Source organism: Melospiza melodia, chromosome 3, assembly GCF_035770615.1.
Source record: "Melospiza melodia melodia isolate bMelMel2 chromosome 3, bMelMel2.pri, whole genome shotgun sequence".
In the NCBI taxonomy this organism is placed as follows: domain Eukaryota; kingdom Metazoa; phylum Chordata; class Aves; order Passeriformes; family Passerellidae; genus Melospiza; species Melospiza melodia.
This window is the reverse complement of record NC_086196.1, coordinates 77,086,066-77,107,799: the sequence shown is the minus strand read 5'-3', so window position 1 is coordinate 77,107,799 and position 21,734 is coordinate 77,086,066.

The following is a 21,734-nucleotide window of genomic DNA, read 5'->3' as shown; positions in this document are numbered from 1 at the left end:
TGGTTACCATGCGGCGTATCGTGCATTTTAAGGAGCCAGGTGGCCACTCCCAGCCATATGCCCCCAAACACAACCCACGGCCCTTTTCTCTGGCAAACAAAACTCAGCTGCCCCGCTTCTGGATGGCAGATTGCAGGAGACACTTGGTACTATCAAACCAGCCCGACTTGGCACTGGTGCCACCTTGGGTCTGGGAACCATCCTGCGTATTGTGGATTGTCAGGAGACAGCCGACCACTCTCGGCCACAGAGCCCAATCAAAAACAAAGGTCCGTTTCCCTGGCAAAAAAAACTCAGCCGCCCCGCTTCTGGATGGGAGATTGCAGGAGGCACTTGACACTGTCAAACGAGCCCCACTTGGCACTGGTGCCACCTTGGGTCTGGGAACCATGCTGCGTATCGTGGATTTTCAGGAGCCAGCCGGCCACTGCCAGCCACAGGCCCCCAAACACAAACCACAGCCTTTTTCTCTGGCAAACAAAACTCAGCTGCCCCGCTTCTGGATGGCAGATTGCAGGAGCCACTTGGTACTATCAAACCAGCCCGACTTGGCACTGGTGCCACCTTGGGTCTGGGAACCATCCTGCCTATCGTGGATTTTAAGGAGCCAGCCGGCTACTCCCAGCCACAGGCCCCCAACAAAAACCACGGCCCTTTTTTCTCGCAAACAAAACTTAGCTGCCTCACTTCTGGATGGCAGATTGCAGGAGCCACTTGGTGTAATCAAACCAGCCCGACTTGGCACTGGTGCCACCTTGGGTCTGGGAACCATCCTGCGTATCGTGGATTCTAAGGAGCCAGCCGGCCACTCCCAGCCACAGGCCCCCAAACAAAATCAACGGCGCTGTTCCCTGGAAAACAAAACACGCCTGCCAACTTTTTGATGGAGTTTGCAGGAGCCACTTGGTACTATCAAACCAGCCCGACTTGGCACTGGTGCCACCTTGGGTCTGGGAAACATCCTGCGTATCGTGGATTCTTAGGAGCCAGCCTGCCACTCCTAGCCACAGGCCCCCAAACAAAAACCTAGGCCTATTTCTCTGGCAAACAAAAGTAAGCTGCCCTGCTTCTGGATGGCAGATTGCAGGAGACACTTGGTACTATCAAACCAGCCCGACTTGGCACTGGTGCCACCTTGGATCTGGGAACCATGCTGTGTATCGTGGATATTCAGGGGCCAGCCGGCCACTCTCAGCCATATGTCCCCAAACAGAAACCTCGGCCCGTTTCTCTGGCAAACAAAACTCAACTGCCCCTCTTCTGGATGGCAAATTGCAGGATGAACTTGATACTAAAACCGCAGGCCGACTTGGTAGTGGTGACACCTTGGGCCTGGGAACCATCATGCGTATCGAGCATTTTAAGGAGCCAGCCGGCCACTCCCAGCAATATGCCCCCAAAAACAATCCACGGAATTTTTCTCTGGCAAACAAAAATCAGCTGCCCCGCTTCTGGATGGCAGATTGCAGGAGACACTTTGCACCATCAAACCAGCCCGACTTGGCACTGGTGCCACCTTGCATCTGGGAACCATGCTGCCTAGCGTGGATTTTCAGGAGCCAGCCGGCCACTCTCAGCTATATGCCCCCAATCAAAACCCACGGCCCGTTTCCCTGGCAAACAAAAGTAAGCTGCCCCGCTTCTGGATGGCAGATTGCAGGACGCACTTGGTAGTATCAAACCAGCCCGACTTGGCACTGGTGCCACCTTGGGTCTGGGAACCATCCTGCGTATCGTGGGTTCAAAGGAGCCACCCGGCCACTCCCAGCCACAGGCCCCCAAATACAAACAATGGCGCTTTTCCCTGGAAAACAAAACTCGCCTGCCAACTTTTTGATGGCAGATTGCCGGAGCCACTTGGTACTATCAAACCAGCCCAACTTGGCACTGGTGCCACCATGGGTCTGGTAACCATCCTGCCTATTGTAGATTTTCAGGAGCCAGCCGGTCACTCCCAGCCATAGGTCCCCAGTCACAAACCTCGGCCCGTTTCCCTGGCAAACAAAAGTAAGCTGCCCCGCTTCTGGATGGCAGATTGCAGGAGCCACTTGGTACTATCAAACCAGCCCAACTTGGCACTGGTGCCACCTTGGGTCTGGGAACCATGCTGCGTAACACAGATTCTAAGGAGCCAGTCGGCCACTACCAGCAACAAGCCCCCAAACACAAACAACGGCGCTATTCTCTGGCAAACAAAACTCAACTGCCCCTCTTCTGGATGGCAAATTGCAGGACGCACTTGGTACTATAAAAACAGCCCGACTTGGCACTGGTGCCACCTTGGGTCTGGGAACCATCCTGCGTATTGTGGGTTGTCAGGAGCCAGCCGAACACTCCCAGCCACAGGCCCCCAAATACAAACCAAAGCCTTTTTCTCTGGCAAACAAAACTCAGCTGCCCCGCTTCTGGATGGCAGATTGCAGGAGCCACTTGGGACTATCACACCAGAACAACATGGCACTGCTGCCACCTTGGATCTGGGAACCATCCTTCCTATCGTGGATTTTCAGGGGCCAGCCGGTCACTCTCAGCCATAGGCCCCAAACACAAACCACGGCCCTTTTCTCTGGAAAACAAAACTCAACTGCCCCTCTTCTGGATGGCAGATTGCAGGAGCCACTGGGTACTATGAAACCAGCCCTACTTGGCACTGATGCCACCTTGGGTCTGGGAACCATGCTGCGTATCATGGATTTTCAGGAGCCAGCCGGCCACTGCCAGCCACAGGCCCCGAAACACAAACAACAGCCTTTTTCTCTGGCAAACAAAATTCAGCTGCCCCGCTTCTGGATGGCAGATTGCAGGAACCACTTGGTACTAACAAACCAGCCCGACTTGGCACTGGTGCCACCTTGGGTCTGGGAACCATCCTGCGTATCGTGGATTCTAAGGAGCCAGCTGGCCACTCCCAGCCGCAGGCCCCAAAACACGCACAACGGTGCTTTTCCCTGGAAAACAAAACTCGCCTGCCAAACTTTTGATGGCAGATTGCAGGAGCCACTTGGTACTATCAAACCAGCCCAACTTGGCACTGGTGCCACCATGGGTCTGGTCACCATCCTGCCTATCGTAGCTTTTCAGGAGCCAGCCAGCCACCCCAATCCAGAGGCCCCCAGACAAATATTTCGGCCCGTTTCCCTGGCAAACAAAAGTAAGCTGCCCCGCTTCTGCATGGCAGATTGCAGGAGCCACTTTGCACCATCAAACCAGCCCAACTTGGCACTGGTGCCACCTCAGGTCTGGGAACCATCCTGCGTATCGTGGGTTCTAAGGAGCCAGCCGGCCACTCCCAGCCACAGGCCCCCAAACACAAACAACGGCGCTTTTCCCTGGAAAACACAACTCGCCTGCCAACTTTTTGATGGCAGATTGCAGGAGCCACTTGGTACTATCAAACCAGCCCAACTTGGCACTGGTGCCACCATGGGTCTGGTCACCATCCTGCCTATCGTAGCTTTTCAGGAGCCAGCCAGCCACCCCCAGCCAGAGGCCCCTAGACACAAACCTCGGCCCGTTTCCCTGGCAAACAAAAGTAAGCTGCCCCGCTTCTGCATGGCAGATTGCAGGAGCTGCTTAGTACTATCAAACCAGCCCGACTTGGCACTGGTGCCACCTCAGGTCTGGGAACCATCCTGCCTATCGTGGATTTTCAGGGGCCAGCCGGCCACTCTCAGCCATATGCCCCAAAAAAAAACCACGGCCCTTTTCTCTGGCAAACAAAACTCAACTGCCCCTCTTCTGGATGGCAAATTTTAGGACGCCCTTAGTACTACGAACACCGCCCGACGTGGCCCTGGTGCCACCTTGTGTCAGGGAACCATCCTGCATATCGAGCTTTTTAAGGAGCCAGACGGCCACGCCCAGCCATAAACCCCCAAAAACAAACCACGGACTATTTCTCTTGGAAACAAAAATCCGCTGCCCCGCGTCTGGATGGCAGATTGCAGGAGCCACTTTGCACCATCAAACCAGCCCGACTTGGCACTGGTGCCACCTTGGGTCTGGGAACAATCCTGCATATCGTGGATTCTAAGGAGCCAGCCGGCCACTCCCAGCCACAGGCCCCCAAACACAAACAACGGCGCTTTTCCCTGGAAAACAAAATTCGCCTGCCAACTTTTTGATGGCAGATTGCAGGAGCCACTTGGTACTATCAAACCAGCCCAACTTGGCACTGGTGCCACCTCTGGTCTGGGAACCATCCTGCCTATCGTAGCTTTTCAGGAGCCAGCCGGTCACTCCCAGCCATAGACCCCCAGACACAAACCTCGGCCCGTTTCCCTGGAAAACAAAAGTAAGCTACCCCAATTCTGGATGGCAGATTGCAGGAGCCACTTGGTACTATCAAATCAGCCCAACTTGGCACTGGTGCCACCATGGGTCTGGTAAACATCCTGCCTATCGTAGCTTTTCAGGAGCCAGCCGGTCACTCCCTGCCATAGGCCCCTGGACACAAACCTCGGCCCGTTTCCCTGGCAAACAAAAGTAAGCTGCCCCGCTTTTGGATGGCAGATTGCAGGATGCACTTGGTACTTACAAACCAGCCCGACTTGGCCCTGGTGCCACCTTGGCTCTGGGAACCATGCTGCGTAACGTAGATTCTACGAGGACAGGCGGCCACTCCCAGCCACAGGCCTCTAAACAAAAACAACGGCGCTTTTCCCTGGAAAACAAAACTCGCCTGCAAACTTCTTGATGGCAGATTGCAGGAGCCACTTGGTACTATCAAACCAGCCCAACTTGGCACTGGTGCCACCATGGGTCTGGTCACCATCCTGCCTATCGTAGCTTTTTAGGAGCCAGCAGCTCACTTCCAGCCATAGGCCTCCAGACAAATACCTCGGCACGTTTCCCTGGCAAACAAAAGTAGGCTGCCCCGCTTCTGGATGGCAAATTGCAGGACGCACTTGGTACTACGAAAACAGCCCGACTTGGCACTGATGCCACCTTGGGTCAGGGAACAATCCTGCGTATAGAGCTTTTTAAGGAGCCAGCCGGCCACGTCCAGTCATATACCCCCAAAAAAAACCACGGAACATTTCTCCAGCAAACAAAAATCCGCTGCCCCGCGTCTGGATGGCAGATTGCAGGAGCTATTTAGTATTATCAAACCAGCCCGACTTGGCACTGGTGGCACCATGAGTCTGGTAACCATCCTGCCTATCGTAGCTTTTCAGTAGCCAGCCGGTCACTCCCAGCCATAGGCCCCCAGACAAATACCTCGGCCCGTTTCCCTGGGAAACAAAAGTAAGCTGTCCCGCTTCTGGATGGAAGATTGCAGGAGCCACTTGGTACTCTCAAACCAGCCCAACTTGTTCCCAGACCCAAGGTGGCACCAGTGCCAAGTCGGGCTGGTTTGATGGTGCAACGTGGCTCCTGCAATCTGCCATCCAAAAGCGGGGCAGCTTACTTTTGTTTGCCAGGGAAACGGGCCGAGGTTTGTGTCTGGGGGCCTATGGCAGGGAGTGACCGGCTGGCTCCTCAAAAGCTACGATAGGCAGGATGTTTACCAGACCCATGGTGGCACCAGTGCCAAGTTGGGCTGATTTGATAGTACCAAGTGGCTCCTGCAATCTGCGATCCAGAATCGGGGTAGCTTACTTTTGTTTTCCAGGGAAACGGGCCGAGGTTTGTGTCTGGGGGTCTATGGCTGGGAGTGACCGGCTGGCTCCCGAAAAGCTACGATAGGCAGGATGGTTCCCAGACCAGAGGTGGCACCAGTGCCAAGTTGGGCTGGTTTGATAGTACCAAGTGGCTCCTGCAATCTGCCATCAAAAAGTTGGCAGGCGAATTTTGTTTTCCAGGGAAAAGCGCCGTTGTTTTTGTTTGGGGGCCTGTGGCTGGGAGTGGCCGGCTGGCTCCTTAGAATCCACGATATGCAGGATTGTTCCCAGACCCAAGGTGGCACCAGTGCCAAGTCGGGCTGGTTTGATGGTGCAAAGTGGCTCCTGCAATCTGCCATCCAGACGCGGGGCAGCGGATTTTTGTTTCCAAGAGAAATGGTCCGTGGTTTGTTTTTGGGGGTTTATGGCTGGGAGTGGCCGGCTGGCTCCTTAAAAAGCTCGATATGCAGGATGGTTCCCTGACACAAGGTGGCACCAGTGCCACGTCGGGTGGTTTTCGTAGTACAAAGTGCGTCCTAAAATTTGCCATCCAGAAGAGGGGCAGTTGAGTTTTGTTTGCCAGAGAAAAGGGCCGTGGTTTGTTTTTGGGGGCATATGGCTGAGAGTGGCCGGCTGGCTCCTGAAAAGCTACGATAGGCAGGATGTTTACCAGACCCATGGTGGCACCAGTGCCAAGTTGGGCTGATTTGATAGTACCAAGTGGCTCCTGCAATCTGCCATCCAGAATCGGGGTAGCTTACTTTTGTTTGCCAGGGAAACGGACCGTTGTTTGTGTTTGGGGGCCTATGGCTGGGACAACCGGCTGGCTCCTTAAAATCTACGATACGCAGGATGGTTCCCAGACCAGAGGTGGCACCAGTGCCAAGTTGGGCTGGTTTGATAGTACCAAGTGGCTTCTGCAATCTGCCATCCAGAAGCGGGGCAGCTTACTTTTGTTTGCCAGGGAAACGGGCCGAGCTTTGTGTCTCGGGGCCTATGGCTGTGAGTGACCGGCTGGCTCCTGAAAAGCTTCGATAGGCAGGATGGTGACCAGACCCATGGTGGCACCAGTGCCAAGTTGGGCTGGTTTGATAGTACCAAGTGGCTCCTGCAATCTGCCATCAAAATGTTGTCAGGCGAGTTTTGTTTTCCAGGGAAAAGCGTCGTTGTTTGTGTTTGGGGGCCTGTGGTTGGGAGTGGCCGGCTGGCTCCTTAGAAACCACGATACGCAGCATGGTTCCCAGACAAGAGGTGCCACCAGTGCCAAGTTGGGCTGGTTTGATAGTACCAAGTGGTTCCTGCAATCTGCCATCCAGAAGCGGGGCAGCTTACTTTTGTTTGCCACGGAAACGGGCCGTTGTTTGTGTTTGGGGGCCTGTGGCTGGGAGTGGCCGACTGGCTCCTTAGAATCCACGATACGCAGGATGGTTCCCAGACCAGAGGTGGCACCAGTGCCAAGTTGGGCTGGTTTGATAATACCAAGTGGCTCCTGCAATCTGCCATCCAGAAGCGGGGCAGCTTAATTTTGTTTGCCAGGGAAACGGGCCAAGGTTTGTGTCTGGGGGCCTATGGCTGTGAGTGACCGGCTAGGTCCTGAAAAGCTACGAGAGGCATGATGGTGACCAGACCCATGGTGGCACCAGTGCCAAGTTGGGCTGGTTTGATAGTACCAAGTGGCTCCTGCAATCTGCCATCAAAAATCGGCAAGCGAGTGTTGATTTCCAGGGAAAAGCGTCGTTGTTTGTGTTTGGGGGCCTGTGGCTGGGAGTGGCCGGCTGGCTCCTTAGAATCCACGATACGCAGCATGGTTCCCAGACCCAAGGTGGCACCAGTGCCAAGTCGGGCTGGCTTGATAATACCAAGTGGTTCCTGCAATCGGCCATCAAAATGTTCCCAGGCGAGTTTTGTTTTCCAGGGAAAAGCGCCGTTGTTTGTGCCTGGGGCCCTATGGCCTGGAGTGGACGGATGGCTAATTAGAATCCACGATACACAGGATGGTTCCCAGACCCATGGTGGCACCAGTGCCAAGTTGGGCTGGTTTGATAGTAACAAGTGGTTCCTGCAATCTGCCATCCAGAAGCGGGGCAGCTTACTTTTGTTTGCCAGGGAAACGGTCCGAGGTTTGTGTCTGGGGGCCTATGGCTGGGAGTGACCGGCTGGCTCCTGAAAAGCTACGATAGGCAGGATGGTGACCAGACCCATGGTGGCACCAGTGCCAAGTTGGGCTGGCTTGATAATACCAAGTGGTTCCTGCAATCGGCCATCAAAAAGTTGGCAGGCGAGTTTTGTTTTCCAGGGAAAAGCGCCGTTGTTTGTGCCTGGGGCCCTATGGCCTGGAGTGGACGGATGCCTAATTAGAACCCACGATACGCAGGATGGTTCCCAGACCTGAGGTGGCACCAGTGCCAAGTTGGGCTGGTTTGACGGTGCAAAGTGGCTCCTGCAATCTGCCATGCAGAAGCGGGGCAGCTTACTTTTGTTTGCCAGGGAAACGGGCCGAAATATTTGTCTGGGGGCCTCTGGCTGGGGGTGGCTGGCTGGCTCCTGAAAAGCTACGATAGGCAGGATGGTGACCAGACCCATGGTGGCACCAGTGCCAAGTTGGGCTGGTTTGATAGTACCAAGTGGCTCCTGCAATCTGCCATCAAAAACTTGGCAGGCGAGTTTTGTTTTCCAGGGAAAAGCGCCGTTGTTTGTGTTTGGGGGCCTGTGGCTGGGAGTGGCCGGCTGGCTCCTTAGAATCCACGATACGCAGCATGGTTCCCAGACCCAAGGTGGCACCAGTGCCAAGTCGGGCTGGCTTGATAATACCAAGTGGTTCCTGCAATCGGCCATCAAAATGTTCGCAGGCGAGTTTTGTTTTCCAGGGAAAAGCGCCTTTGTTTGTGCCTGGGGCCCTATGGCCTGGAGTGGACGGATGGCTAATTAGAATCCACGATACACAGGATGGTTCCCAGACCCATGGTGGCACCAGTGCCAAGTTGGGCTGGTTTGATAGTAACAAGTGGTTCCTGCAATCTGCCATCCAGAAGCGGGGCAGCTTACTTTTGTTTGCCAGGGAAACGGTCCGAGGTTTGTGTCTGGGGGCCTATGGCTGGGAGTGACCGGCTGGCTCCTGAAAAGCTACGATAGGCAGGATGGTGACCAGACCCATGGTGGCACCAGTGCCAAGTTGGGCTGGCTAGATAATACCAAGTGGTTCCTGCAATCGGCCATCAAAAAGTTGGCAGGCGAGTTTTGTTTTCCAGGGAAAAGCGCCGTTGTTTGTGCCTGGGGCCCTAAGGCCTGGAGTGGACGGATGGCTAATTAGAATCCACGATACACAGGATGGTTCCCAGACCCATGGTGGCACCAGTGCCAAGTTGGGCTGGTTTGATAGTACCAAGTGGTTCCTGCAATCTGCCATCCAGAAGCGGGGCAGCTTACTTTTGTTTTCCAGGGAAACGGGCCGAGGTTTTTGTCTGGGGGCCTATGGCTGGGAGTGACCGGCTGGCTCCTGAAAAGCTACGATAGGCAGGATGGTGACCAGACCCATGACGGCACCAGTGCCAAGTTGGGCTGGTTTGATAGTACCAAGTGGCTCCTGCAATCTGCCATCAAAAAGTTGGCAGGCGAGTTTTGTTTTCCAGGGAAAAGCGCCGTTGTTTGTGTTTGGGGGCCTGTGGCTGGGAGTGGCCGGCTGGCTCCTTAGAATCCACGATACTCAGCATGGTTCCCAGATCAGAGGTGGCACCAGTGCCAAGTTGGGCTGGTTTGATAGTACCAAGTGCGTCCGGGAATCTGCCATCCAGAAGCGGGGCAGCTTACTTTTGTTTGCCAGGGAAACGGGCCGAGGTATTTGTCTGGGGGACTATGGCTGGGAGTGACCCGCTGGCTCCTGAAAAGTTACGATAGGCAGGATGGTGACCAGACCCATGGTGGCACCAGTGCCAAGTTGGGCTGGTTTGATAGTACCAAGTGGCTCCTGCAATCTGCCATCAAAAAGTTGGCAGGCGAGTTTTGTTTTCCAGGGAAAAGCGCCGTTGTTTGTGTTTGGGGGCCTGTGGCTGGGAGTGGCCGGCTGGCTCCTTAGAATCCACGATACGCAGGATGGTTCCCAGACTTGACGTGGCACCAGTGCCAAGTCGGGCTGGTTTGATAGTACCAAGTGCGTCCTGCAATCTGCCATCCAGAAGCGGGGCAGCTTACTTTTGTTTTCCAGGGAAACGGGCCGAGGTATTTGTCTGGGGGCCTATGGCTGGGAGTGACCGGCTGGCTCCTGAAAAGCTACGATAGGCAGGATGGTGACCAGACCCATGGTGGCACCAGTGCCAGGTTGGGCTGGTTTGATAGTACCAAGTGGCTCCTGCAATCTGCCATCAAAAAGTTGTCAGGCGAGTTTTGTTTTCCAGGGAAAAGCGCCGTTGTTTGTGTTTGGGGGCCTGTGGCAGGGAGTGGCCGGCTGGCTCCTTAGAATCCACGATACGCAGGATGGTTCCCAGACCAGTGGTGGCACCAGTGCCAAGTCGGGCTGGTTTGATAGTAACAAGTGCGTCCTCCTATCTGCCATCCAGAAGCGGGGCAGCTTACTTTTGTTTGCCAGGGAAACGGGCCGAGCTTTGTGTCTGGGGGCCTATGGCTGGGAGTGACCGGCTGGCTCCTGAAAAGCTACGATAGGCAGGATGGTGACCAGACCCATGGTGGCACCAGTGCCAAGTTGGGCTGGTTTGATAGTACCAAGTGGCTCCTGCAATCTGCCATCAAAAAGTTGTCAGGCGAGTTTTGTTTTCCAGGGAAAAGCGCCGTTGTTTGTGTTTGGGGGCCTGTGGCTGGGAGTGGCCGGCTGGCTAATTAGAATCCACGATACGCAGGATGGTTCCCAGACCAGAGGTGGCAACAGTGACAAGTCGGGCCAGTTTGATGGTGCAAAGTGGCTCCTGCAATCTGCCATCCAGAAGCAGGGCTGCTTGCTTTTGTGTGCCAGGGAAAGGAGCCGAGGTTTGTGTCTGGGGGCCTATGGCTGGGAGTGACCAGCTGGCTCCTGAAAAGGTACGATAGGCAGGATGGTGACCAGACCCATGGTGGCACCAGTGCCAAGTTCGGCTGATTTGATAGTACCAAGTGGCTCCTGCAATCTGCCATCAAAATGTTGGTAGGCGAGTTTTGTTTTCCAGAGAAAAGCGCCGTTGTTTGTGTTTGGGGGCCTGTGGGTTGGAGTGGCCGGATGGCTAATTAGAATCCACGATACGCAGGATGGTTCCCAGACCTAAAGTGGCACCAGTGACAAGTTGGGCCAGTTTGATGGTGCAAAGTTGCTACTGAAATCTGCCATCCAGAAACGGGGCAGCTTACTTTTGTTTGCCAGGGAAACGGGCCAAGGCTTGTGTCTGGGGGCCTATGGCTGTGCGTGACCGGCTAGGTCCTGAAAAGCTACGAGAGGCATAATGGTGACCAGACCCATGGTGGCACCAGTGCCAAGTTGGGCTGGTTTGATAGTACCAAGTGGCTCCTGCAATCTGCCATCAAAAAGTCGGGAAGCGAGTGTTGATTTCCAGGGAAAAGCGCCGTTGTTTTTGTTTGGGGGCCTATGGGTGGGAGTGGCCGGCTGGCTCCTTAGAATCCACGATACGCAGGATGGTTCCCAGACCAGAGGTGGCACCAGTGCCAAGTTGGGCTGGTTTGATAGTACCAAGTGCGTCCTGCAATCTGCCATCCAGAAGCGGGGTAGCTTACTTTTGTTTGCCAGGGAAACGGTCCGAGGTTTGTGTCTCGGGGCCTATGGCTGGGAGTGACCGGCTGGCTCCTGAAAAGCTACGATAGGCAGGATGGTGACCAGACCCATGGTGGCACCAGTGCCAAGTTGGGCTGGTTTGATAGTACCAAGTGGCTCCTGCAATCTGCCATCAAAAATTTGGCAGGCGAGTTTGTTATCCAGGGAAAAGCGCCGTTGTTTGTGCCTGGGGCCCTATGGCCTGGAGTGGACGGATGGCTAATTAGAATCCACGATACACAGGATGGTTCCCAGACCCATGGTGGCACCAGTGCCAAGTTGGGCTGGTTTGATAGTACCAAGTGGTTCCTGCAATCTGCCATCCAGAAGCGGGGCAGCTTACTTTTGTTTGCCAGGGAAACGGTCCGAGGATTGTGTCTGGGGGCCTAAGCCTGGAAGTGACCGGCTGGCTCGTGAAAAGCTACGATAGGCAGGATGGTGACCAGACCCATGACGGCACCAGTGCCAAGTTGGGCTGGTTTGATAGTACCAAGTGGCTCCTGCAATCTGCCATCAAAAAGTTGTCAGGCGAGTTTTGTTTTCCAGGGAAAAGCGCCGTTGTTTGTGTTTGGGGGCCTGTGGCTGGGAGTGGCCGGCTGGCTCCTTAGAATCCACGATACTCAGCATGGTTCCCAGACCAGAGGTGGCACCAGTGCCAAGTTGGGCTGGTTTGATTGTAACAAGTGCGTCCGGGAATCTGCCATCCAGAAGCGGGGCAGCTTACTTTTGTTTGCCAGGGAAACGGGCCGAGGTTTGTGTCTGGGGGCCTATGGCTGGGAGTGGCCGGCTGGCTCATGAAAAGCTACGATAGGCAGGATGGTGACCAGACCCATGGTGGCACCAGTGCCAAGTTGGGCTGGTTTGATAGTACCAAGTGGCTCCTGCAATCTGCCATCAAAAAGTCGGCAAGCGAGTGTTGATTTCCAGGGAAAAGCGTCGTTGTTTGTGTTTGGGGGCCTGTGGCTGGGAGTGGCCGGCTGGCTCCTTAGAATCCACGATACGCAGCATGGTTCCCAGACCCAAGGTGGCACCAATGCCAAGTCGGGCTGGCTTGATAATACCAAGTGGTTCCTGCAATCGGCCATCAAAATGTTCGCAGGCGAGTTTTGTTTTCCAGGGAAAAGCGCCGTTGTTTGTGCCTGGGGCCCTATGGCCTGGAGTGGACGGATGGCTAATTAGAATCCACGATACACAGGATGGTTCCCAGACCCATGGTGGCACCAGTGCCAAGTTGGGCTGGTTTGATAGTACCAAGTGGTTCCTGCAATCTGCCATCCAGAAGCGGGGCAGCTTACTTTTGTTTGCCAGGGAAACCGTCCGAGGTTTGTGTCTGGGGGCCTATGGCTGGGAGTGACCGGCTGGCTCCTGAAAAGCTACGATAGGCAGGATGGTGACCAGACCCATGGTGGCACCAGTGCCAAGTTGGGCTGGCTTGATAATACCAAGTGGTTCCTGATATCGGCCATCAAAAAGTTGGCAGGCGAGTTTTGTTTTCCAGGGAAAAGCGCCGTTGTTTGTGCCTGGGGCCCTATGGCCTGGAGTGGACGGATGGCTAATTAGAACCCACGAGACGCAGGATGGTTCCCAGACCTGAGGTGGCACCAGTGCCAAGTTGGGCTGGTTTGACGGTGCAAAGTGGCTCCTGCAATCTGCCATGCAGAAGCGGGGCAGCTTACTTTTGTTTGCCAGGGAAACGGGCCGAAATATTTGTCTGGGGGCCTCTGGCTGGGGGTGGCTGGCTGGCTCCTGAAAAGCTACGATAGGCAGGATGGTGACCAGACCCATGGTGGCACCAGTGCCAACTTGGGCTGGTTTGATAGTACCAAGTGGCTCCTGCAATCTGCCATCAAAAACTTGGCAGGCGAGTTTTGTTTTCCAGGGAAAAGCGCCGTTGTTTGTGTTTGGGGGCCTGTGGCAGGGAGTGGCCGGCTGGCTCCTTAGAATCCATGATACGCAGCATGGTTCCCAGACCCAAGGTGGCACCAGTGCCAAGTCGGGCTGGCTTGATAATACCAAGTGGTTCCTGCAATCGGCCATCAAAAAGTTGGCAGGCGAGTTTTGTTTTCCAGGGAAAAGCGCCGTTGTTTGTGCCTGGGGCCCTATGGCCTGGAGTGGACGGATGGCTAATTAGAATCCACGATACACAGGATGGTTCCCAGACCCATGGTGGCACCAGTGCCAAGTTGGGCTGGTTTGATAGTAACAAGTGGTTCCTGCAATCTGCCATCCAGAAGCGGGGCAGCTTACTTTTGTTTGCCAGGGAAACGGTCCGAGGTTTGTGTCTGGGGGCCTATGGCTGGGAGTGACCGGCTGGCTCCTGAAAAGCTACGATAGGCAGGATGGTGACCAGACCCATGGTGGCACCAGTGCCAAGTTGGGCTGGCTAGATAATACCAAGTGGTTCCTGCAATCGGCCATCAAAAAGTTGGCAGGCGAGTTTTGTTTTCCAGGGAAAAGCGCTGTTGTTTGTGCCTGGGGCCCTATGGCCTGGAGTGGACGGATGGCTAATTAGAATCCACGATACACAGGATGGTTCCCAGACCCATGGTGGCACCAGTGCCAAGTTGGGCTGGTTTGATAGTACCAAGTGGTTCCTGCAATCTGCCATCCAGAAGCGGGGCAGCTTACTTTTGTTTTCCAGGGAAACGGGCCGAGGTTTTTGTCTGGGGGCCTATGGCTGGGAGTGACCGGCTGGCTCGTGAAAAGCTACGATAGGCAGGATGGTGACCAGACCCATGACGGCACCAGTGCCAAGTTGGGCTGGTTTGATAGTACCAAGTGGCTCCTGCAATCTGCCATCACAAACTTGGCGGGCGAGTTTTGTTTTCCAGGGAAAAGCGCCGTTGTTTGTGTTTGGGGGCCTGTGGCTGGGAGTGGCCGGCTGGCTCCTTAGAATCCACGATACTCAGCATGGTTCCCAGATCAGAGGTGGAACCAGTGCCAAGTTGGGCTGGTTTGATAGTACCAAGTGCGTCCGGGAATCTGCCATCCAGAAGCGGGGCAGCTTACTTTTGTTTGCCAGGGAAACGGGCCGTGGGTTTTGTTTGGGGGCCTATGGCTGAGAGTGACCGGCTGGCTCCTGAAAAGTTACGATAGGCAGGATGGTGACCAGACCCATGGTGGCACCAGTGCCAAGTTGGGCTGGTTTGATAGTACCAAGTTGCTCCTGCAATCTGCCATCAAAAAGTTGGCAGGCGAGTTTTGTTTTCCAGGGAAAAGCGCCGTTGTTTGTGTTTGGGGGCCTGTGGCAGGGAGTGGCCGGCTGGCTCCTTAGAATCCACGATACGCAGGATGGTTCCCAGACTTGACGTGGCACCAGTGCCAAGTCGGGCTGGTTTGATAGTACCAAGTGCGTCCTGCAATCTGCCATCCAGAAGCGGGGCAGCTTACTTTTGTTTTCCAGGGAAACGGGCCGAGGTATTTGTCTGGGGGCCTATGGCTGGGAGTGACCCGCTGGCTCCTGAAAAGCTACGATAGGCAGGATGGTGACCAGACCCATGGTGGCACCAGTGCCAAGTTGGGCTGGTTTGATAGTACCAAGTGGCTCCTGCAATCTGCCATCAAAAAGTTGTCAGGCGAGTTTTGTTTTCCAGGGAAAAGCGCCGTCGTTTGTGTTTGGGTGCCTGTGGCTGGGAGTGGCCAGCTGGCTAATTAGAATCCACGATACGCAGGATGGTTCCCAGACCAGTGGTGGCACCAGTGCCAAGTCGGGCTGGTTTGATAGTACCAAGTGGCTCCTGCAATCTGCCATCCAGAAGCGGGGCAGCTTACTTTTGTTTGCCAGGGAAACGGGCCGAGGTTTGTGTCTCGGGGCCTATGGCTGGGAGTGACCGGCTGGCTCCTGAAAAGCTACGATAGGCAGGATGGTGACCAGACCCATGGTGGCACCAGTGCCAAGTTGGGCTGGTTTGATAGTACCAAGTGGCTCCTGCAATCTGCCATCAAAAATTTGGCAGGCGAGTTTGTTATCCAGGGAAAAGCGCCGTTGTTTGTGCCTGGGGCCCTATGGCCTGGAGTGGACGGATGGCTAATTAGAATCCACGATACACAGGATGGTTCCCAGACCCATGGTGGCACCAGTGCCAACTTGGGCTGGTTTGATAGTACCAAGTGGTTCCTGCAATCTGCCATCCAGAAGCGGGGCAGCTTACTTTTGTTTGCCAGGGAAACGGTCCGAGGATTGTGTCTGGGGGCCTAAGCCTGGAAGTGACCGGCTGGCTCGTGAAAAGCTACGATAGGCAGGATGGTGACCAGACCCATGACGGCACCAGTGCCAAGTTGGGCTGGTTTGATAGTACCAAGTGGCTCCTGCAATCTGCCATCAAAAACTTGGCAGGCGAGTTTTGTTTTCCAGGGAAAAGCGCCGTTGTTTGTGTTTGGGGGCCTGTGGCTGGGAGTGGCCGGCTGGCTCCTTAGAATCCACGATACGCAGGATGGTTCCCAGACCAGAGGTGGCACCAGTGCCAAGTTGGGCTGGTTTGATTGTAACAAGTGCGTCCGGGAATCTGCCATCCAGAAGCGGGGCAGCTTACTTTTGTTTGCCAGGGAAACGGGCCGAGGTTTGTGTCTGGGGGCCTATGGCTGGGAGTGGCCGGCTGGCTCATGAAAAGCTACGATAGGCAGGATGGTGACCAGACCCATGGTGGCACCAGTGCCAAGTTGGGCTGGTTTGATAGTACCAAGTGGCTCCTGCAATCTGCCATCAAAAAGTCGGCAAGCGAGTGTTGATTTCCAGGGAAAAGCGTCGTTGTTTGTGTTTGGGGGCCTGTGGCTGGGAGTGGCCGGCTGGCTCCTTAGAATCCACGATACGCAGCATGGTTCCCAGACCCAAGGTGGCACCAGTGCCAAGTCGGGCTGGCTTGATAATACCAAGTGGTTCCTGCAATCGGCCATCAAAATGTTCGCAGGCGAGTTTTGTTTTCCAGGGAAAAGCGCCGTTGTTTGTGCCTGGGGCCCTATGGCCTGGAGTGGACGGATGGCTAATTAGAATCCACGATACACAGGATGGTTCCCAGACCCATGGTGGCACCAGTGCCAAGTTGGGCTGGTTTGATAGTACCAAGTGGTTCCTGCAATCTGCCATCCAGAAGCGGGGCAGCTTACTTTTGTTTGCCAGGGAAACGGTCCGAGGTTTGTGTCTGGGGGCCTATGGCTGGGAGTGACCGGCTGGCTCCTGAAAAGCTACGATAGGCAGGATGGTGACCAGACCCATGGTGGCACCAGTGCCAAGTTGGGCTGGCTTGATAATACCAAGTGGTTCCTGCAATCGGCCATCAAAATGTTGGCAGGCGAGTTTTGTTTTCCAGGGAAAAGCGCAGTTGTTTGTGCCTGGGGCCCTATGGCCTGGAGTGGACGGATGGCTAATTAGAACCCACGAGACGCAGGATGGTTCCCAGACCTGAGGTGGCACCAGTGCCAAGTTGGGCTGGTTTGACGGTGCAAAGTGGCTCCTGCAATCTGCCATGCAGAAGCGGGGCAGCTTACTTTTGTTTGCCAGGGAAACGGGCCGAAATATTTGTCTGGGGGCCTCTGGCTGGGGGTGGCTGGCTGGATCCTGAAAAGCTACGATAGGCAGGATGGTGACCAGACCCATGGTGGCACCAGTGCCAAGTTGGGCTGGTTTGATAGTACCAAGTGGCTCCTGCAATCTGCCATCAAAAACTTGGCAGGCGAGTTTTGTTTTCCAGGGAAAAGCGCCGTTGTTTGTGTTTGGGGGCCTGTGGCAGGGAGTGGCCGGCTGGCTCCTTAGAATCCACGATACGCAGCATGGTTCCCAGACCCAAGGTGGCACCAGTGCCAAGTCGGGCTGGCTTGATAATACCAAGTGGTTCCTGCAATCGGCCATCAAAAAGTTGGCAGGCGAGTTTTGTTTTCCAGGGAAAAGCGCCGTTGTTTGTGCCTGGGGCCCTATGGCCTGGAGTGGACGGATTGCTAATTAGAATCCACGATACAAAGGATGGTTCCCAGACCCATGGTGGCACCAGTGCCAAGTCGGGCTGGTTTGATAGTACCAAGTGCGTCCTGCAATCTGCCATCCAGAAGCGGGGCAGCTTACTTTTGTTTGCCAGGGAAACGGGCCGAGCTTTGTGTCTGGGGGCCTATGGCTGGGAGTGACCGGCTGGCTCCTGAAAAGCTACGATAGGCAGGATGGTGACCAGACCCATGGTGGCACCAGTGCCAAGTTGGGCTGGTTTGATAGTACCAAGTGGCTCCTGCAATCTGCCATCAAAAAGTTGTCAGGCGAGTTTTGTTTTCCAGGGAAAAGCGCCGTTGTTTGTGTTTGGGGGCCTGTGGCTGGGAGTGGCCGGCTGGCTAATTAGAACCCACGATACGCAGGATGGTTCCCAGACCAGAGGTGGCAACAGTGACAAGTCGGGCCAGTTTGATGGTGCAAAGTGGCTCCTGCAATCTGCCATCCAGAAGCAGGGCTGCTTACTTTTGTTTGCCAGGGAAAGGAGCCGAGGTTTTTGTCTGGGGGCCTATGGCTGGGAGTGACCAGCTGGCTCCTGAAAAGGTACGATAGGCAGGATGGTTACCAGACCCATGGTGGCACCAGTGCCAAGTTGGGCTGATTTGATAGTACCAAGTGGCTCCTGCAATCTGCCATCAAAATGTTGGTAGGCGAGTTTTGTTTTCCAGGGAAAAGCGCCGTTGTTTGTGTTTGGGGGCCTGTGGGTGGGAGTGGCCGGCTGGCTCCTTAGAATCCACGATACGCAGGATGGTTCCCAGACCTAACGTGGCACCAGTGACAAGTCGGGCCAGTTTGATGGTGCAAAGTTGCTACTGCAATCTGCCATCCAGAAACGGGGCAGCTTACTTTTGTTTGCCAGGGAAACGGGCCAAGGTTTGTGTCTGGGGGCCTATGGCTGTGAGTGACCCGCTAGGTCCTTAAAAGCTACGAGAGGCATGATGGTGACCAGACCCATGGTGGCACCAGTGCCAAGTTGGGCTGGTTTGATAGTACCAAGTGGCTCCTGCAATCTGCCATCAAAAAGTCGGCAAGCGAGTGTTGATTTCCAGGGAAAAGCGCCGTTGTTTGTGTTTGGGGGCCTGTGGCAGGGAGTGGCCGGCTGGCTCCTTAGAATCCACGATACGCAGCATGGTTCCCAGACCCAAGGTGGCACCAGTGCCAAGTCGGGCTGGCTTGATAATACCAAGTGGTTCCTGCAATCGGCCATCAAAAAGTTGGCAGGCGAGTTTTGTTTTCCAGGGAAAAGCGCCGTTGTTTTTGTTTGGGGGCCTATGGGTGGGAGTGGCCGGCTGGCTCCTTAGAATCCACGAGACGCAGGATGGTTCCCAGACCTGAGGTGGCACCAGTGCCAAGTTGGGCTGGTTTGATAGTACCAAGTGCGTCCTGCAATCTGCCATCCAGAAGCGGGGTAGCTTACTTTTGTTTGCCAGGGAAACGGGCCGAGGTTTGTGTCTGGGGGCCTATGGCTGGGAGTGACCGGCTGGCTCCTGAAAAGCTACGATAGGCAGGATGGTGACCAGACCCATGGTGGCACCAGTGCCAAGTTGGGCTGGTTTGATAGTACCAAGTGGCTCCTGCAATCTGCCATCAAAAAGTTGGCAGGTGAGTTTTGTTTTCCAGGGAAAAGCGCCGTTGTTTGTGTTTGGGGGCCTGTGGTTGGGAGTGGCCAGCTGGCTCCTTAGAATCCACGATACGCAGGATGGTTCCCAGACCAGAGGTCGCAGCAGTGCCAAGTCGGGCTGGTTTGATGGTGCAAAGTGGCTCCTGCAATCTGCCATCCAGAAGCGGGGTAGCTTACTTTTGTTTGCCAGGGAAACGGGCCGAGGTTTGTGACTGGGGGCCTATGGCTGGGAGTGACCGGCTGGCGCCTGAAAAGCTACGATAGGCAGGATGGTGACCAGACCCATGGTGGCACCAGTGCCAAGTTGGGCTGGTTTGATAGTACCAAGTGGCTCCTGCAATCTGCCATCAAAAAGTTGGCAGGCCAGTTTTGTTTTCCAGGGAAAAGCGCCGTTGTTTCTGTTTGGGGGCCTGTGGCTGGGAGTGGCCGGCTGCCTCCTTTGAACCCAGGATACGCAGGATGGTTCCCAGAGCCAAGGTTACGCCAGTGCCAAGTTCGGCTGGTTTGATAGTACCAAGTGGATCCTGCAAACTGCCATCCAGAAGCGGGACAGCTTAATTTTGTTTCCCAGGGAAACGGGCCGAGGTATTTGCCTGGGGGCCTATGGCTGGGCGTGACTGGCTGGCTACTGAAAAGCTACGATAGGCAGGATGGTTACCAGGCTCATGGTGGCCCCACTGCCAAGTCGGGCTGGTTTGATAATACTAAATAACTCCTGAAATCTGCCATCCAGACGCGGGGCAGCGGATTTCTGTTTGCTGGAGAAAAGTTCCGTGGTTTTTTTTTGGGGGTATATGGCTGGACGTGGCCGGCTGGCTCCTTAAAAATCTCGATACGCAGGATTGTTCCCTGACCCAAGGTGGCATGAGTGCCAAGTCGGGCTGTTTTCGTAGTACCAAGTGCGTCCTGCAATTTGCCATCCAGAAGAGGGGCAGTTGAGTTTTGTTTGCCAGAGAAAAGGACCGTGGTATATGTTTGGGGGCATATGGCTGAGAGTGGCCGGCTGGCCCCTGAAAATCCACGATAGGCAGGATGGTTCCCAGAACCAAGGTGGCACCAGTGCCATGTTGGCCTGGTTTGATAGTACCATGTGGCTCCTGCAATCTGCCATCCAGAAGCGGGGCTGCTTACTTTTGCTTGCCAGGGAAACGGGCCGAGATATTTGTCTGGGGGCCTATGGCTGGGAGTGACCGGCTGGCTCCTGAAAAGCTACGATAGGCAGGATGGTGACCAGACCCATGGTGGCACCAGTGCCAAGTTGGGCTGGTTTGATAGTACCAAGTGGCTCCTGCAATCTGCCATCAAAAACTTGGCAGGCCAGTTTTGTTTTCCAGGGAAAAGCGCCGTTGTTTCTGTTTGGGGGCCTGTGGCTGGGAGTGGCCGGCTGCCTCCTTTGAACCCAGGATACGCAGGATGGTTCCCAGAGCCAAGGTTACGCCAGTGCCAAGTTCGGCTGGTTTGATAATACCAAGTGGATCCTGCAAACTGCCATCCAGAAGCGGGACAGCTTAATTTTGTTTCCCAGGGAAACGGGCCGAGGTATTTGTCTGGGGGCCTATGGCTGGGCGTGACTGGCTGGCTACTGAAAAGCTACGATAGGCAGGATGGTTACCAGGCTCATGGTGGCCCCACTGCCAAGTCGGGCTGGTTTGATAATACTAAATAACTCCTGAAATCTGCCATCCAGACGCGGGGCAGCGGATTTCTGTTTGCTGGAGAAAAGTTCCGTGGTTTTTTTTTGGGGGTATATGGCTGGACGTGGCCGGCTGGCTCCTTAAAAATCTCGATACGCAGGATTGTTCCCTGACCCAAGGTGGCATGAGTGCCAAGTCGGGCTGTTTTCGTAGTACCAAGTGCGTCCTGCAATTTGCCATCCAGAAGAGGGGCAGTTGAGTTTTGTTTGCCAGAGAAAAGGACCGTGGTATATGTTTGGGGGCATATGGCTGAGAGTGGCCGGCTGGCCCCTGAAAATCCACGATAGGCAGGATGGTTCCCAGAACCAAGGTGGCACCAGTGCCATGTTGGCCTGGTTTGATAGTACCATGTGGCTCCTGCAATCTGCCATCCAGAAGCGGGGCTGCTTACTTTTGCTTGCCAGGGAAACGGGCCGAGATATTTGTCTGGGGGCCTATGGCTGGGAGTGACCGGCTGGCTCCTGAAAAGCTACGATAGGCAGGATGGTGACCAGACCCATGGTGGCACCAGTGCCAAGTTGGGCTGGTTTGATAGTACCAAGTGGCTCCTGCAATCTGCCATCCAAAAGTTGTCAGGCGAGTTTTGTTTTCCAGGGAAAAGCGCCGTTGTTCTTGTTTAGAGGCCTGTGGCTGGGAGTGGCCGGCTGCCTCCTTTGAACCCAGGATACGCAGGATGGTTCCCAGAGCCAAGGTGGCACCAGTGCCAAGTTGGGCTGGTTTGATAGTACCAAGTGGCTCCTGCAATCTGCCATCCAGAAGCGGGACAGCTTACTTTTGTTTCCCAGGGAAACGGGCCGAGGTATTTTTCTGGGGGCCTATGGCTGGGAGTGACCGGCTGGCTACTGAAAAGCTACGATAGGCAGGATGGTTACCAGACTCATGGTGGCACCAGTGCCAAGTCGGGCTGGTTTGATAATACTAAATAGCTCCTGAAATCTGCCATTCAGACGCGGGGCAGCGGATTTTTGTTTGCTGGAGAAAAGTTCCGTGGTTTTTTTTTGGGGGTATATGGCTGGACGTGGCCGGCTGGCTCCATAAAAAGATCGATACGCAGGATTGTTCCCTGACCCAAGGTGGCATCAGTGCCAAGTCGGGC